Raw genomic sequence first — 15,299 nt, 5'->3', positions numbered from 1 at the left:
ACAGTTCACTTTGTAAATTTTATAATTAATTTTTTAATGCTGACAATAGAGACTCTAAATCCCTATCAGTTCAACTTTTCACTCCACAGAACACAGGCTGAAACTTATTCTTCTATTTTTGTGAAATTACTTTAAATTCTCCTTTATTTAAATAGGTTAAAACAACACAATTTTAGTTCCCATCATCATTCAACTCTCTTAGTTGATGACAGAAACGGGTCTGACCGGACAGAGAAAATCCTCTAAGATTACTACTTTCACCTCATTCTTCATCTTTAGCCTGAATACTTGCACACCTACTGTCCAATACCTCTAAAATTATTTACAAATAATAGTTATTTTATTTTTCATCATAATCACCCTATTTTTTTTAAATTTTTTACAGACAGATTAAGGTTAAAAAGGGAAAATTCAGCACTGTAAATGGTGTGTTGAATACAGAAGAAACGTAGCTGTCTCCAACACTCCTATGTTTATCCAACATGTGCTGAAAGCAAGTAGGAGTGTCATGTCTTAAGACCTTTTTATTTGCATTTGCCAAATCACATGGTGCTGTGCCTGGCCAGCAGCATCCCACAAATGCCCATCTATGGCCCTGTCAATGCAAGTGCAGCACTGCAGCACTGCCGCTGCACTGCTGCTGACCCTGCCAGGCAGAAGCAGGGACCAGATTCAGTGTGTGGTTACAAAACGTTGACAGGCAAAACCAAGGCTGCTCTGCTCTCACACGCTTGACTTGAGGCCGCAGGGATATGCATGCCTATAGATTAGGGTTTATTAGCTCAGGACAGTATCGATTCCAGTTGAACAGCTTTTGGTCAGCCTAGAATCCACATAAATTGAGTGCTTGTTTGCTTGAAAAATAACATGCAAACACAATCATTATCACATCAGTCCATGTGGCAAAAATCCACAAAGACCATCTTAGAGCAAATTTTCATGCCAGTTGTAAAAGTGCACAATCCTTGTCTGCCAAGGAATGTTCTCTACCTCAGAGCTATTCTTTTAAAATCAGACATTGCCGTATTATTTTGTTGAGGAGAGGTATCCTAGGTATGTGTCATAATGAAGAAGGAAAGAAGAGGAAAGAATATCAATTTGCTAGTGTTCCTTTGGAATGACACCATCAGTGGTGGAAGTTCTACACAGGTAGGTCCCTGAAAGATAACACTGTGTGACAAAGATAGGGAGAGCCCAGCTGCCAAAATTATGAGAGGGCATCAGCCCTCATCAGTAGGGGAACAAAGAAGGGAATTAAAAGAGTTTAGTTTTTGGATGAGATTACAAGAAAAACTAGTTTAATTGTAATTACATCCTCTTTCCAATTAGCTGAAATATGTTTTGTAATTTTAAAGGGCACACATGCTTTCAGGGAACGCATCAAGCTTGTCTAAACAATAGAGCATAAACTTATTTTCTCATGTGGAATTTTTTGTTTTGCCAAATAATTAATTATAACAACACAAGAATGAGCACTGAAAAGTAATTTTTTAGCAAATTCAATCAGTAAATGGTAAAGGTAAGTGATAAAAAAAAATCATTGCTAGGGTAAAATGAATATTGAGAAATTTCATCAACTCACTGAAAAGCAGGCCTAGCAGTACATAAATATGTTCAAAAGTTCTGCTTTAGAATTTGTGATATTTTTCCAATACCAGATATTCTTAACCAAGATATTTAAATACATTTTCAGATGATCTAATAGGTATGCTAAAACTGTTCAAAAATGCAAGCAATAAGGCAGTAACATTTTAAGGAAAGCAGACATTAGTTACAACAGAGGTAAGGTTTCTGACACTCTGCCTGTAAGAGCAGCTTCATGCCGTGCAGGCTTGGTATTGGGCACTCAGAACGTGCTCAGGAAGGTGATGATTTCAGAGCTAAGGGATAGAAGCAACATTTGAAAACAGATGTTTAAAGGGAAGACTAGAGACATGAGACATCAAGTTTCTTGGTGGACAACTATGGGTGCCAATACATACGCCACCATTTAACAGCAACTAGAGAAATCGTATTTGGAGGTATGCACTTGGTTTAAATAGGCTGGTTTATATTTTTATCCCATTTTCATAATGCTTTTTCTTCCTGATACCCTCTTTGTATCACACTGTTTTGAAAACAGATGGAGCAGTCTGTGACTGAGAGTTAAACTGGTTCCCCATCAGGAGCTGTAACTCCAAATGCCTGAACACAGTCGAGTCAAGGAGGGGACATTGATAGTGGCTGTATATCCCTCCAAGTCTCAACAAGAACTGGCTACTGGATTGCAGTGAACATTACAGCAGATGGCATTTTCAGGGATGCAATAAGTCCCTCCTACTTAAATTCTCTCCTAGGCTCATTCACATATTTCCAATATTAGGATATATACCTACTTTACTTTTATCCTACATTACAAAACTTATTTAGAGAAACAATGTCCTTGTTCTGGGAAGTATCTTACTATTTGCAGTTCAAGCATCAACTCTGTCTACCTTTTAAATACAAAGTTCATATGGAAACCCTTCTATCCAAACTACCTCTCTTGGAAGCGGAAGTTCTCCAAAGGTAGAGAAATGCTGTTCGAGCCTTGAAGCCTTCATACACAAAATGAACTCTACCAAGTTAGTGTTTACAAAAAAAGTATGCAAGGGCATTGAAATTTAATCATTGTTTTACAACACATTATACAAAGTAAATTGAAATAAATGACCACAGGTAAAGAACCAAGATTAAGTGATGTTTTCTATAACTTTCTAAAATTCCCAATTTTGTCCCTCTTGATCTTAATAAAAGAAAAGGAGCAAATGGAAAGCAGACAAAGAAAAGCAATTTCTGTTTGAAAGAAAGAGTCCTATTTATCTCAGGTATGGAAGAATAATGAGATCCTTTCTGTCTCAAGTCATTCCTGAGCAAAAGCAGACTGGCCCCTTCACAATCCTACCAGTGACCTGCTCTTTGAGAAACAGATGGTATAGTTCTACAGCAAGATACAAAACATACCGCTGGAATGAAGGTACAGGAATATTTTAAATGAAAAAGAATCAGGATTGAGCACAACTTTAAAAGGTTGAGCTATTTTTCTAAATTAAGACTCAAAAACAATACCAGAAAATCTCTGTATATTTGGGGTAACAACTGCTCACCTCCATGAACTCTACTTTCCAATGAAGATCAAGCTTCTAACTCAATATTATTGCTTCGGAATTAAGCCAGAGCTCTACCAAAAGGGAAACAGTCACTATTACGCTGTATTAAATGGCAAGGGCTCCTCTCACTGAGCTCCACGTCAGCAGCTCTCTCTCTATAGATGTATTTTTATATGTGTACATTTAGATGTATTTATCTCTAAACTTAGGTATTCATACAATAAAATCCAGGATGATTTTTTAAAAATAATTTGTTAATTTATTAAAATTGGAGTGTAACACATATATTTACATCTGTCTAGCTCCTGGGCAGCCCAACTGGATACCTGCTTCTGCATCTATGGCTCCCAGCAGCTGGCAGGACAGACTTGCCAGGTAGCTCTTAAGGTAGCTCTTCAAGACACTTAATTTGCTTTCTACAAGCACAACGTTTGTATTTTACCGATATAAACGGTACTGTGACAGTAATCACTGATATCTGGAATTCTGCTCTTGACAAAATAATTTAAGGTTTTCCACCAAACTTATCAATGATTGAGAGTTGTTAAAAATGAAAAAAAAAACCAACCCCAAACCTAACTTAATCTACCAGTGAATTAATTAACAGCTGGTACTGAAAAGAAATGCTGAGAATACAAAAGTAATTCCAACTGAACTATCCACTGAAGAAATGTTTGCTTAGTTTTAGAAATGTTAAAAACATACACATATGTCAAAGCAAGAATGTGAAGTAAAGGGAGAATAGCTGCCTCTTTTAACAAAAACTACTATGTATCCAACACACAGACAGCCTCCAGGCTGTATCAATACAAACACATTTAGACAAGCTTCAGGTTTTATGAGGCTGAACAGTCCCTTATATTGTGAAAAAAAAATTGTGGACTGCTTTAAATGCTGCAAAGATTCATATTTATGTAAGACTAGAATTATCAGTTAAAATAAAAATGGGGGCTAGGCAGGTGATGGAGGGGACAGGATAGGGGGAATGACAACAACAACATGCAGAAACCAGCATCAGTTTGGGTTCTAGTCTGAAAATACTCAGAGGTATATTTTGTCTACAGTGACACATTACTGAGAGTATGCAGGTTGTCATTACAATTTAAACCTCATGCTGAATAACTGGAGAACTATAACTAGAATCTCCAGCAGCTGCAACCCTTTAACATTTTTATTACTTTCCCTTCAAAGCTTAACAATCTGAAAATGCAGATTCACACAAATATTTTCCGTATTTCAGGTTAATATACAAGAACATTTATAATTAGTTTCACTGTAACCTAACACACTCCTAGAAGAAGAAGAAGTACTGTGTAAGAACTAACACAGGGTCTGTGTTATGAGCACACTGTGAAGCTTAGCTTAACTTTTCATCTAAGGAACTGCATACACACTGGTGAGAGGTATAAACCATCTGCAGTGTTTGTGAACTCTCTTGTAAGGAAGTCCTGCTGTAATTTGGCTGTTAAAAACTTTTCTATCCATCCAAAAAAATGGCAGTTGTAGCTGTGCCCATTTTCCACTCTGGTTTGATTATCTGTCAAACACATCAAGATAATTTCTGTGCTAAGGAAACCAACAGTAGAGATAGTGCCAGTATTCAGTAAACACAAGCCATTCTTTTAGAGACAGGAACCATTTTTTACCCCTCAATACCACTGCAGGGACATTTTTCAAAACATGCATCAGTGAGATAACACATTTAGCTTTGGTACAGAAAGAGAGGAAATGGTGCTCTTGTGCACATTCATTGTTCCCAGAAGTCATAAAGATACAATACAGCTTTAGCAAAAATGCTAAACGTCATATCTCTGGTAAGGTTAGATCATAGGAATTGGTCTGGTAGGCAAAAATCTGTCTGGCTTGGGAATTCAATTGTGCTGCACAACTGGTGCACGGGCTATCCAGTGATAGACATAACAGTTAAAATATTATACAGGTAACAGGTTTTACTGATAAAGGAAGCTAAAAGTGTCATGTTATTAAGAGGTAAATTGTACTGAGACATTAATTACAATACAGGTTCCAATCAACAGCTGAATCGGCCCAAGTAGGAAATCACTGCTTGGAATGCAGGAATGAACTGGCCTGCAAACAGGAAAATAGGTCTTCTGCCTCTGGTTATGCTATTCTATGTAGAAGGTTATGTTCTGTGCTGACTGGTATATATTCAAAGAAAATATGGGGAGAAAAAAAAGAAATCAAAGTATGAAAAACTGTGCTAGCCTAAAATCAAAAGTGAACAGAAGAAAAAGATGTAGTACAATACATTTTCTCATTGAAACAGCCCATGCACAAATGTCTTTTTAAAAATTTACCTATTTATTTTAAATTTAATATATTTGATTAACAAGATGCTCTACAAATCATTACATTTCATCTACCACTGACCAAAGTTAGGAGGTTTGCTTTTTTTTATTCCTACTCCACAACTGTTGCAGTGGGCTTATTAACATTCCAGTATCTGTCAAGTGTGTTCTTTGCGTTACATATAAAGATGACTGCTTTGTACTATCAAAATAGATACTTTTGTGAGGAAGAATGGATAATATATTAAAAAGGGAAAAAACTGAGTAGCTACTGGATGTCCTGACATTAAAGGGAATACACAGCTGCTCTCAATGTGTTTTTAAAGAAAATTAAAATTTCAACTCTCTATTAAAAACACTCAAAAAACTAAGGTAGCTTTAAAACCTAAAATGTAGGGCCTTTTCTTAGCTATTCTGTATTCACAAACAGTTCTGACATTTGAGCAGGTAGATGCCTCGTGTAAAGCTGGGATATTACCAGCTGACACATCAGTAGTTTATGTTACTGAAACTCAGTGGAGGTACCCTACTCTTAAACCACCATATGAAAAGGAACAACTGAAAAGGAAATAAATACATAAGAACAGGTATTTATGTGAAATAATTATATACTTCTGCAATTCTTCCATTACAACAATATGACAGACTTACTTTAGGTGTCAGCTCCATCTTAATGCCATAAAGGTTTAGTGCTATACCATTCTTCCTGAAGTCCTTCTGTGCACACAAAAATAACCTCCTCAACAACATACACAGACTTTTATGGAAGGAGGAGGAGCATCAGGAAGCAAGATCAACTGCTAAAGACAGTAATAATCTTTCAGCCTAGTTGTCAGGAGCACTAGAAACTGAAAATAACATTGCAGCATTGCTCACAACTTTTGTGACATTTATTCAACCAATACAATCCTAACATAATTATATCCTAAGCTTGATACAGGAGAAGATGCTATATCCCTAAAAATAAATAGTTTACAGGGCACTGTCACTGCTTATCTAGCCAGACATGTACGTCGGAAGTGTGAGTTTGGAGGTTGAATTTGTTTGTTTGTTTGTTTTTAAGAGTCATCTTCCCTGATGTAGAAAAGAGAAAACAAAAATTATGATAGCCAAAATGTTGCTAAAGCACCCTCAGATTTGAAGAGCTGCTACTTATTACAAGGGCATTATAAACATAATTTCCCCATTGCTTGGTTAAAACAGAAAAAAAAAATTGAAACCTTTCAGCAGGATTACTAAGCAAAGGCAAAATCCACATACAGTACACAGAGATCACTGCAGTCAAAACCTGCTTTTAAGTAGTCAGAATATACTATGCTCCTGAACAATTGAACAGATCTGACCAGTACTAACTACATCCCCATTTGTCATCACAAAGAGAAACAATGTATACTGGTGTTACACAAATTTGGACACTGACATACAACCTGAATGAGCTTCTTGCAATGGCAACACATAATTTTAAATAGAATTTTCCTTGTGAATAGATATAGTGATGCAATGGTGAGAATTTATTCCTTTTTAACTGCTAGCTGAGTTTACAATATATTGTTCTGGAAAGCTTAAATGGAATATCTTATGTATAAATGACAGAGCAAATAATTTCTTTGGTACTTTTGAGTGAAAATACATTCCAGAAAGATGATTCACTTCAAGTACTATTTGTTTTTTTAGTATAGCACACAACCTTGAGTATGGGAGACGTATAGTAAGGACTTCTCTGAATTAAGCTGCACCTTAAGTGATATATAATCACATAAAAAAGAAGGAATTTTACAGGCAAACGTGTAATGATAAACACTTGTTATAGACAAATACTGTGCAATGAGTATGAGTGGCTGGACCCTTCTCTAAAACTGTTTTGAGTCTTGCTTAGCTCTCAGTGAAAGCAGTCAGTCTTCTCATACAGAGAAAACAAAAGGAAGGACTACGTTTCATTTTTTCCCAAATAAAATTGTGAGCAACATGGTGACTAGCCAAAACCAAGGAACCTGCACTTCCTAAGGGAACAGTAAGGACACATCTGCATTTGGATTTTCACTTGGGTCAAAAATGTGCTTTTAAAGCAAATTTCCAACTGCTTCCCACTTTCTTTTTCTCCAGTTTGCATCCATGAGAAGCTTCTCGAGAACATGAACTGCTTTCCTATCAGATGAAATGAGCTAAGCCACTAATGAGCATCAGTCCATGGAACATACTAGAGCTAGTTCAAAATGAAAAACCAACACCCCAAACTCACTGACCCTGAAATGTGTAGATACCATGCCCTCAGCATGTTTCTTCACTCTATGGAGCCATCCTTATTTCTGTGTACTATTTGCTAATGTAGGCTATAGTCACAGAGCAGATGTATAAACTACCATCTGGGCAAACCATACAATCTAAGAGGCTTTGAAAAGTAAGTGTGTATATCGCAAGAGGTTCTGGCTTTATATTTTGTGTGTCAATTTCTGGTAAGCCAGGCACATCTCTTTCTAAACAATATGCTGAAAATTAATTTATTTGATTTATGGGAATTTCTTTATAGGATTTCTTTACACTTTCGAAGTGTACAACAAACTGATATGTAATACATATAAAATATAGGGTATCTTGCATATTATTTAACATTTACATATTCAGAGACAATGCACTAACCTACCCTAGTCAGCATTTTTACTATTTCTATGTTGTAGTACAGATTTTCCTATTTGATTGCCTGCAGCTGACCTCTAGAAATCAATTAATTCCACTTCTCCCATCTGCCTCGCAGTAAAAACCTCCCAGACAAAACAAACATGTCTTTTTTTGTCTTCAGTGTGATCACAGAGTAGTTTGTGAAAAGCTAGTTACAAAGTGTATTTCTCAGGATTTAAAACAATTTTGTCTGACAATTATGAAGATTCTCTCTTCATGAACTCATTATTTTGATGACTCATGCACCTTCTTAGCCTGGAGTTGGACACTCTCAAAGAAACAATATTAGAAATAGCTCTTGTCTGATATAAGGGTTCATATTTTTCCGTATTTATTACGGTAAGATTTATGTTAAAATTAACATTCCAGAATGGTTGACAAGAAGAGTGGTTTACCTATTCCTACAATAAAGGAATATTTATAAAGCAATAAATATTTATAAAGCAATTTGGTTTATCTTGACCAACAGTGGTTTGTTTTGTCCTTATTGTCCCCATTGAAAAAGGTTTTTACATTGAATTGTATGTGCACTTTATTCCTGCCCATGTTCCTTGCCTACAGGAGGAAGGTTTGAACTAGATGTTCTTTAAGGTCCCCTCCAACCCAAACTCTTACATGATTCTATATATGAATTGTTTCCTTAACATGACTAGAGTACTTAAATTACATTTGGAAACTATTGGTAAATCACTGTTAGTAAACTGAAATTAAAAAAACAATCCATGCTTTGTTTCCATCACTCTAAGTGCTAACAAGATGTGAAAGTAGCAGTACCTATCTTTCACAATGAAGTCAACACTAATTGAGTGTAAACCTTCTCTACAAGTATCACAACAGCTTGGACTCCAAGTATCATTTACCTCAAAAAAGAGCTGAGATAGAGAAAAAGAAAAATCAGGCTGTGCTTTGATAAACAACCAACAGTTCCATACAAAATATGTAATTTTGTACTTCCAGGTTACTTCAAAGACAGAGGGATATTGACAGTACCAAAATTGGTAGCACTAAAGTCAGCATCAGCATGGATCATACTGTTCTTCCTGTATTCACTATGAGTTTCCACTCAGCAGTTGAGCAGATTGTGGTATAATGCTGGTCTGCCTTCTCATCTGTCTCCCTGCCTCATCCCTTGGGCTACCAGCACATTTCCACCACCCCCTGGGAGCTTCGGAAGACCCACCCAGGGTGTACGATACCACAATTCATGACTTTACCTTCTACCCCACTACATATGCTAGCTTCTCTGGAAAACCATGCTTCATGCTCTGGAAAACACTGGTGTAAAATAACCTCATATACTACAGTTTTCTACTGTGAACTCAAGGAAAGTTATTCCAGGTGTTAGAACCTGCACGATCCTTGTGTCTCTGGGCCAGTTTACTTAAGCTACTCCGTAGCCACAGATAAAATTTACACAGTACATTGATCCTGTTTCTCACTTGAAGGATCCTCCTATTCCTATTCTATTACAGGTAGAAACCTCTAGCACAGCACTGAACAAAAGGGTACACAGTAACAAAAGCATTAGGATGATTTGAGGTCAGCTAGTTGATTAGACAATTCATATAAAATATGATAATCACTTACTGCAGAAAAATGAATAATTAAAAAGCCAAAAAGCTAGAGAAACCAGAAAGCATTTAAAAATATAGTAGTTTTCATCATAAAGGTACAAAATAAGGCAAGGACATTTAAGTTCTCCAACTAGTTGTGGTATATACCAGGGAAAGTCAGCACCGTGATTTGCAGAATGACTTTGCTGCTTAGTATTTTTGTTTGCAGGAAAATAAGCACATTCCCCTACAGTCATCCTTTTTCTCATGCCAAAACTGTAACAAGTCCATGCACTCAGACTTACCACACTAATTACATTCTCACGCCCTAAAGGCAATGTTGTTTGAAGCCGTCCATTTTTTGGTCATTTCGTAAACCTTCAGAGACTGCAGTTTTCCAAATTAATTTCAAGACTTCAATATTAAAGTTACTTAAATAATCAGTAATCCACCAGGCCTTAGTTTAAAAAATGGGGAAACAAACTTTGCTAAGCAAGAAATGATAGCACATAATTCTTGCTGCACGCTGTCCAGGCAATACTTCACAGATGAGTTATGTCTGATCTTCTACACAAGGGAGAACATTTGCCCTCAAGAGCCTAAAACTAGAAATGGCATATCATGATTCAAGATTTTTTGTTTGGTTTAAATTTGTCGACTGTTTAAAATCTTACATTCGAAATTAAGAGGAATCAGTAAGGCAAAAGTCCTAGTTTCACATAATTCATAATTGCAGGAAATGTTTTTCGACCCTTGGTTGACTCAAAATTTTTTCTCATGATTTTTAGCAGCATGATCTACTTCCCCAATGAATCACTCAGATTGAATGAGAAAAGAACTGCTTACTTGGAAATAGTAACAGAATCTCGCAATCATTTTCAAATCTTCTATATATGACATAGCTTTATATTCCAAAACAAGCTCCAGATGTGTAAAACAGTAATACTTGATTTGTGATATGACTAAAAGATCCTTTGCCTTTTTCTACTGGCCTTACAGCACTTCAGTTTGATATCATGTTGCTCTAATTCTTCTAGTCAAAAGGAGATACATAGGCAAATGTTCTCATCACTCCTCTATGGCATCTCACTTACATTACTAGTAGTACAGCCTCCTAGAGAGTCAGTGAAACCTCCAGAGTGCAGTTCAGAGTGTGTAAATTTGATGCTAAATGTCAGACTGTATGAAGGCTCTCTTAAAGAGCATCTTTAGGAGTCATCCCAATAAACCACAGGCTTCAAAATGAAGACAAGCAACTCAGATTTGAGCAGAAAACACATAAAATGTTCAATGCATCCTCAGTAATGCAATTAGAATAACATTACCCAAAATTCTTTCCCCTGCCCACAACTTAGTAGCTCATGAGATAACTGAAGAACTCATAATACATCACATGGTTTCATAGTCACACTAGACTTAGCATTTAATTAAAGTATCTTTTTTTTTCATTTACATTATAAGTTAGTTAACTAGTATGACAGCTCTTATTTATCAGTTAACAAACGTACTCAGCTACTCTCAATGGGGAATATTCTTTTAGGTGGAATTAGTATCAGGGAGGATCCATAGTTCCAACATTACCACACCCAGCTAGTGTCACCATGTAGGAGTAGAATTAATAGAAAAGGTCAAATGGTTTAACAGCATTATGAAGTAACACTGTTAAGAGTCAGGAAGAAATCTTGTGATTATTTATCAACACCATCAGCTGTAGAACAAAGAGTTGAACACAAGCCAGGGGGGAAAAAAATCTACTAATTTAAAAGGAGACTCATTTACTCACTTAAAAAGTAGTCCTAAAGAAAGTCAGAGAAGGTGATGAACAAAGATATGCCAAACTGATTTTAAACACTGCCAAAAAAGCACAGTATTGCACTATATTCTGTATAAAGATGAATGTGAACATTTCAGACCAGAAGATCAGACTGGAACAGGAACGGCAATACTGGTTTTAATCACACCAATCTTGCCAATTGGTTAATTGGTGAGACATCTGAATTTCTTAGGCTAAAAAAGCTCAGATCAATGTAATTAACTTCCTTTTACTTTATGTTCCCTAAACAATCGGCAAAATAGTTCAATTAAAATGTTAAACAATGTTTTTCAGCAGAGAAATATATATCTTGCAAGTATAAATGTTAAAAAAAAATACCGTAGAATCTTTTTATGCACCTGGAGCAAATCTAGCATTTACTCTTCCCAAGTTAAACTTGTTTTATTTCTGTAAGATGTCCCCAAATCTTTTTATAATTCTTTCAATTGCATATAAACATAATCTCCTGGTATTAGTATATTAGCTTGGCTAAATATAGCAAGGAGCACTCGTGTTTTATGGAGCATTTTCTTTGGTATGCAGCTAATATAAATAAAATGAGCAGACAGAAGTTGGCAGTGCTCCACTGACATTACATCACTTTTCCTTAATAGGAAACCTCTCTGCAACTTAACATCTTGCTTTAAACACTCAGAAGTGTCCACAAACCCTTCAGTGAGGATCATCATATAAGGCCAGCAGTTAGCAGCAAAGGACTAGAACATAGAGCTGGATCTCCCGGCACAACATGGAAAAGAAACTCTCTAGTGAAAACCACCTTTTAAATGTCACCAACCACAGAGCAAGGGAGTTGCATAATGTCTAAGAAAAGAGATGTGTAAAATGTACATAATTCCAGTAAAAAGCAAAGGATAACCTTCTAATTCCTATGACGCTACTTCTGTAGATTCAGGAGATCCTCTAGAAACCAACAGACTAAAAACAGAGGCCTAGTCCAGGAGATATAAATCGCATAGAGACACAAGCATCTATTACAGTTTCATTTGCTGCTTACTCTTTGTGTTCCTCAAAAAGACAGAACCTCCTATTTTGTGGTACCATCAGTATAGTCCCTCATCTTCAGTATGACGTTATTTTGACGAAATTAGTTAATTATTGTAAAATATTATATGATATTTATTTACTAAGAGACAGACGTTGCCACCCACATAGGTTGAGCTTTTCACCAAAAACAATAGAACTTCTTCACTCTACACAATGAAAATAAATTATATGTGGAGCAGAACCCAGTGGACCTACAAAAGAGAAAAAGAAAAGTACTTGCACTCAAATTTTCTCATCCATTACTGAGACTGCTAGTCTTTATTGGAGACGAAAAGCAATCCATAGTGTACACGAAGAAGAAAAGAGCCCAGAGAAATTTATATTCATGTTGTAATTAATGTAAACATAAATTCTGGTTATTGTATTTCTAATGTGCATCTTGCCGAGCAGTAATCCAACTCCCCCTTCAAGTCTGCATGCCGTATTTGCTGGCATGGAATTTTATTGAGAACATAATTTATTTAGGCACTGTCACACAGACACACATAAACACAAAACTCTATTTACCACAGTACAAAAAGTCACGGTAGGTCATTTTGTCCTCTGCTTTTCCAAAAAAGTTTGAGAGAAGTTCGTTGAGTGGCTCCTACTGCTTTTAGTTGCAGCTGTGCAGCAATCTTTAAAAATTTACAGTAATTGTTGCCATGTTTACATCAGCGGCTCTCAGTAAAGAAAATACTAATCTAGTAAAGGTATGGAAAAAATAAATGCAAGCTGGACTACACTGAATATCACTGTGATTGCTCTCACTTAACCACCTGGTCTTACAATACCATGAATCCCCTGTCCCCCTTAGTCAGTAAGACATCCCTAAATACTTCTTACGCTCGACACTGTTCTTTCACTTCCACTTGTGATAGCATAACAGCTCAGGACCCTAGCAGAAAGGGCAAGCAAATTAAAAGTTGAAAGTCAATGTAGCATTGGGTAAATTGATGGTTTTGTCTGTTGGTTGGGTTTTTTGTGGCTTGGTTTTGGGTGATGGGTTCTTTTGTTTGTTTGTTTGGCTTTTTAAAATCCTGAGCCTGTTCACTCCTTCAGACTAAAGAGCAGCCACCTGAAGGGTTCTGCTGGTGCAACAGAAAAGTGGTGCTTGTCCAGGAACAAACATCTGAAAGCTGGACATCTCATAGCTCACACTGCCAAGGCAGGATTTGCAAAGCCATATCTTTAGTTGATAATTGTGAGGGACTAGAACAAACTTCCATATCCATTCTTCTATGGATGACTTTGCTGTTTACTTCTGAATGGCAATGACCAAATAAGATGTTGAAGTTTTATTTCATGTAAGTATTTTTAATTCAACAGCCCCAGAAATGAATGAAGTCTTTAATGGAGGTAAAGCCAACGTTTAGTTTACAACAAGAGAAAAGTAATTTCTAACTGGTTAATGTGCCCAAAGAATAATTCGAGAAAATGTCACCTCCATTGCTAGAACTATCTAAAGATTTCAAATAGGGGTATTTGTGCAATATTAACACACTCTTACCAAGAATACAACACAGGCCCAAAAAGGTGGACATGTATCTTAAGACTTGATTGCATGAATGACAAAGATATTCACTTGACCAGTTTCATCTTTGTGTATTTTTGCTGACCCATTAATTGGCTACCTACTCCATAATTAGGTTTTCTTTTTTCTAAAACAATATTAGAATTATTAGCATCAGCCAATGTTCATTTTTTAAACAATGATTTTAGCAGTAATTTCAACTAATGCCTAATTTTGAGAAGAAAAGCAGATGAATGAAGTTAAACTCAAAACAAAATTGAAAACAATGTGGCACCTATATTTATTTAATATTAATTGAATCTTATTACAATAAAACTTCACCAAAACCTGCTGACTGGACAACAGAGTTCCTGCTAAGTAAGTTGTTGTAACTCAACATGTTAACTTTCAACTGTCATACTGTGTTGCTCTGTCATTTTAGAATCAGAGAAAACATCTGCTAAAATTAGCTGTAATGGAAAAAAATCAACTGCAAGTCTCTCACTCATCCATCCCACCACTATTATTATGCAAGTTATCCTAATATATACAGCAACCACAACTGATATGCTAGCTGGCCACATACATGTTGAATCCATCATCTTTTTATCACAGAAAAATCAAGCTACAACTGCTTTCCTAACTTGTGTAAATGAATTCAGGAATTCAGACCAGTAGCCTGTGTGTTCAGACACACAGACATACCTTTGAAACCAACAGGAGCAACAGTAATTATTAACTCTGAAAATCAGGTAACTTTCATATGAATTTAACTTAATTCAAGCAAATTTGAAAATTTATGTTTAAAAATTTATCCATGTATTGAAATACATTGTTAAAAAAAATCAGTTTTTTCTCTAGGAGTAATTTTTTTTTTTAATAGAATTAAGTATCTCAGTAATTTGCTGTTACTTAAATGGCAGAGAAATTCTTGGGAGATGTGAAAGTTTCATACCCAGGTCACAGGTTAAGTCCTATCAGTAGTAACAGAAATGGAAAGCACCTGATCAGCATTTGGTAGTGTGACTGAAGTGAATCAATCTCCATGCTTTTCCCAGAAAACCTGTTACAAAGTCTGAATATGCTACCTTTTGCATCAACCTTTATTAGCATATTTAAACAGTGAAAATGGAGAAATCTTTCTTTTGTGCCTGGAAGACATCCATAGACAAGATATATATATATATATATATATATATATATATATATAAAGGAGTATGAGTATTTTTTGGTAGATATTAACTCCGTGTCTCTGGTGTCACT

The 15,299-nt window shown here is 35.9% G+C and overlaps 1 protein-coding gene across 10 annotated transcripts in view; it reads right to left on the bottom strand.

The window, feature by feature from the left end:
• PALLD (palladin, cytoskeletal associated protein) overlaps positions 1-15,299 on the bottom strand; it is a 190,328-nt gene that overhangs the window by 40,739 nt on the left and 134,290 nt on the right. The window contains exon 1 of one of the 10 annotated variants that reach the window (XM_082281944.1): positions 6,089-6,147. The exons of the other annotated variants lie outside the window; for them this stretch is intronic. The gene's annotated coding sequence lies outside the window, so the exon portion shown is untranslated. Of the gene's footprint in view, positions 1-6,088; positions 6,148-15,299 lie in introns of those variants that run through there. 10 annotated transcript variants of the gene reach the window in all.

Source organism: Coloeus monedula, assembly GCF_965178545.1.
Source record: "Coloeus monedula genome assembly, chromosome: 5".
Taxonomy (NCBI): domain Eukaryota; kingdom Metazoa; phylum Chordata; class Aves; order Passeriformes; family Corvidae; genus Coloeus; species Coloeus monedula.
The sequence above is the reverse complement of the archived record's forward strand: the minus strand, read 5'-3'. Positions and strand labels throughout refer to the sequence as shown.